Source organism: Rattus norvegicus, chromosome 1 (assembly GCF_021556685.1).
Source record: "Rattus norvegicus strain SHRSP/BbbUtx chromosome 1, alternate assembly SHRSP_T2T, whole genome shotgun sequence".
In the NCBI taxonomy this organism is placed as follows: Eukaryota; Metazoa; Chordata; class Mammalia; order Rodentia; family Muridae; genus Rattus; species Rattus norvegicus.
In genome coordinates, this window is record NC_141534.1 from 1,654,698 (window position 1) to 1,658,414 (window position 3,717).

Consider the following 3,717-nt stretch of genomic DNA (forward strand, 5'->3'; position numbering starts at 1 on the left):
ACTACCGAACTCCTTCTATGAAGCCACAATTACTCTTATACCTAAACCACACAAAGACCCAACAAAGAAAGAGAACTTCAGAACAATTTCCCTTATGAGTATTCATGAAAAATAATTAATAAAATTCTCGCATACCAAATCAAAGAGCACATCAAAACAATCATCCACCGTGATGAAGTAGGCTTCATCCCAGGCATGCAGGGATGGTTTAATATACGGAAAACCATCAACGTGATCCATTATATACACCAACTGAAAGAACAAAACCGCATGATCATTTCATTTGATGCTGAGAAAGCATTTGACAAAATTCAACACCCCTTCATGATAAAAATCCTGGAAAGAATAGGAATTCAAGGCCCATACCTAAACATAGTAAAAGCCATATACAGTGAACCAGTTGGTAACATTAAACTAAATGGAGAGAAACTTGAAGCAATCCTACTAAAATCAGGGACTAAACAAGGCTGCCCACTCTCTCCCTACTTATTCTATATAGTTCTTGAAGTTCTAGCCAGAGCAATCAGACAACAAAAGTAAATCAAGGGGATACAGATTGGTAAAGAAGAAGTCAAAATATCACTATTTGCAGATGATATGATAGTATATTTAAGTGATTCCAAAAGTTCCACCAGAGAACTACTAAAGCTGATAAACAACTTCAGCAAACTGGCTGAGTATAAAATTAACTCAAATAAATCAGTAGCCTTCCTCTACACAAAAGAGAAACAAGCCGAGAAAGAAATTAGGGAAACGACACCCTTAATAATACACAAAAACAATATAAAGTACCTCGGTGTGACTTTAACCAAGCAAGTAAAAGATCTCTACAATAAGAACTTCAAGACTCTGAAGAAAGAAACTGAAGAAGACCTCAGAAGATGGAAAGATCTCCCATGCTCATGGATTGGCAGGATTAATATAGTAAATATGGCCATTTTACCAAAAGCGATATACAGATTCAAGGCAATCCACATCAAAATACCAATCCAATTCTTCAAAGAGTTAGACAGAACAATTTGCAAATTCATCTGGAATAACAAAAAAACCAGGATAGCTAAAACTATTCTCAACAATAAAAGGACTTCAGGGGGAATCACTATCGCTGAACTCAAGCAATATTACAGAGCAATAGTGATAAAAACTGCATGTTATTGGTACAGAGACAGACAGATAGACGAATGGAACAGAATCGAAGACCCAGTAATGAATTCACACACCGATGGGCACCTGATTTTTGACAAAGGAGCCAAAACCATTCAATGGAAAAAAGATAGCGGCGGTTCCAACATGGCGGAGCTGACGGTGGAGGTTCGCGGCTCCAACGGGACTCTCTACAAGGGATTTATCAAAGATGTCCACGAAGACTCCCTCACAGTTGTTTTTGAAAATAATTGGCAACCAGAACGCCAGGTTCCGTTTAATGAAGTTCGATTACCACCACCACCTGATATAAAAAAAGAAATTAGTGAAGGAGATGAAGTAGAGGTATATTCAAGAGCAAATGACCAAGAACCATGTGGATGGTGGCTGGCTAAAGTTCGGATGATGAAAGGCGAGTTTTATGTCATTGAATATGCTGCTTGTGATGCCACTTACAATGAAATAGTCACATTTGAACGACTTCGGCCTGTCAATCAAAATAAAACTGTCAAAAAAAATACCTTCTTTAAGTGCACAGTGGATGTTCCTGAGGATTTGAGAGAAGCGTGTGCTAATGAAAATGCCCATAAAGATTTCAAGAAAGCAGTAGGAGCGTGCAGAATTTTCTATCATCCTGAAACTACCCAGCTAATGATACTGTCGGCCAGTGAAGCAACTGTGAAGAGAGTAAATATCTTAAGTGATATGCATTTGCGAAGTATTCGGACGAAGTTGATGCTTATGTCCAGAAATGAAGAGGCCACTAAGCATTTAGAATGCACAAAACAGCTTGCAGCAGCTTTTCATGAAGAATTTGTTGTGAGAGAAGATCTAATGGGCCTGGCAATAGGAACGCATGGTAGTAACATACAGCAAGCTAGGAAGGTCCCTGGAGTTACTGCCATTGAGTTAGATGAAGATACTGGAACGTTTAGAATCTACGGAGAGAGTGCTGAGGCTGTAAAGAAAGCAAGAGGTTTCTTGGAATTTGTGGAAGATTTTATTCAAGTTCCCAGGAATCTTGTTGGAAAAGTTATTGGAAAAAATGGCAAAGTTATTCAAGAAATAGTGGATAAATCTGGTGTGGTTCGAGTAAGAATTGAAGGAGACAATGAAAATAAACTACCTAGAGAAGATGGAATGGTTCCATTTGTATTTGTTGGCACTAAAGAAAGTATTGGAAATGTGCAAGTTCTTCTAGAGTATCACATTGCTTACTTAAAGGAAGTGGAACAACTAAGAATGGAACGCCTGCAGATCGATGAACAGCTGCGACAGATTGGTTCTAGGTCTTATAGTGGAAGAGGCAGAGGTCGTCGGGGCCCTAATTACACCTCCGGTTATGGTACAAATTCTGAGCTGTCTAACCCCTCCGAAACAGAATCTGAGCGTAAAGATGAGCTGAGTGATTGGTCATTGGCAGGAGAAGATGATCGAGAGACTCGACATCAGCGAGACAGCAGGAGACGCCCAGGAGGAAGAGGCAGAAGTGTTTCTGGGGGACGAGGTCGTGGTGGACCACGTGATGGCAAATCCTCCATCAGTTCTGTGCTCAAAGATCCAGACAGCAATCCATACAGCTTACTTGATAATACAGAATCAGATCAGACTGCAGACACTGACGCCAGCGAATCTCACCACAGTACTAACCGTCGTAGGCGGTCTCGTAGACGAAGGACTGATGAAGATGCTGTTCTGATGGATGGAATGACTGAATCTGATACAGCCTCAGTTAATGAGAATGGGCTAGTCACAGTTGCAGATTATATTTCTAGAGCTGAGTCTCAGAGCAGACAAAGAAACCTCCCAAGGGAAACTTTGGCTAAAAACAAGAAAGAAATGGCAAAAGATGTGATTGAAGAGCATGGTCCATCAGAAAAGGCAATAAATGGTCCAACTAGCGCTTCTGGCGATGAAATTCCTAAGCTACCGCGTACTCCAGGAGAAGAAAAGACTAAAACCTTAAAAGAAGAGAGCACTCAAGAAGCAGCAGTCCTGAATGGTGTTTCATAACTGAAGGAAGTTCCTAGTTTACAGTTCTTTTACATTACAGTTACAATAGTGCTTGTACAAGCTTGCCAAAGATAGAATACGGATCGCCAGTCTTACATCGCACTTTCAGTTCCTCCATTTGGAATTCAGAAAGGGGAGGGATCCTGACGAAATCATATGTTAAACATACTTTGACACCTACTGTGTTAAAAATATATCATCAGATGTGCCTTGAGAATAGTATATGTAACATTAAAAAAAAGTTGCTGGCTATAGGAAATGTTATTTTGTTTTCAAAATATGGCAGAGATGGGGGGAGGTGGGTGGGGTGGGGTCCCTAACGTAATATTCTTTATGAAAGCATTAGCTGCTTTTGTTACATTTTTAATAATATGCAACCACTTCTTCACCTGAGGAAAACTAGAATGAAGCAGTCTAAAATATTTTGCACTGAATTGTAATTTCATTAGTTTAGTCTGGAAACTGGTCTGTTTAATGTGTTTTTTAAATGCTGTTTGTAGAGGCAATTCTGCAGACCACTGGAAATACATGTTAACTCATCTGCAGGGATACTGGGTGATA

General features: G+C 39.7%; 1 pseudogene across 1 annotated transcript; it reads left to right on the forward strand.

The window, feature by feature from the left end:
• Positions 1 to 1,278: 1,278 nt before the first annotated feature.
• Positions 1,279 to 3,425, forward strand: LOC148006796 (RNA-binding protein FXR1 pseudogene; annotated as a pseudogene). The gene has a single exon (XR_015644567.1). The product of XR_015644567.1 is annotated as an RNA-binding protein FXR1 pseudogene (transcript).
• Positions 3,426 to 3,717: the final 292 nt, after the last annotated feature.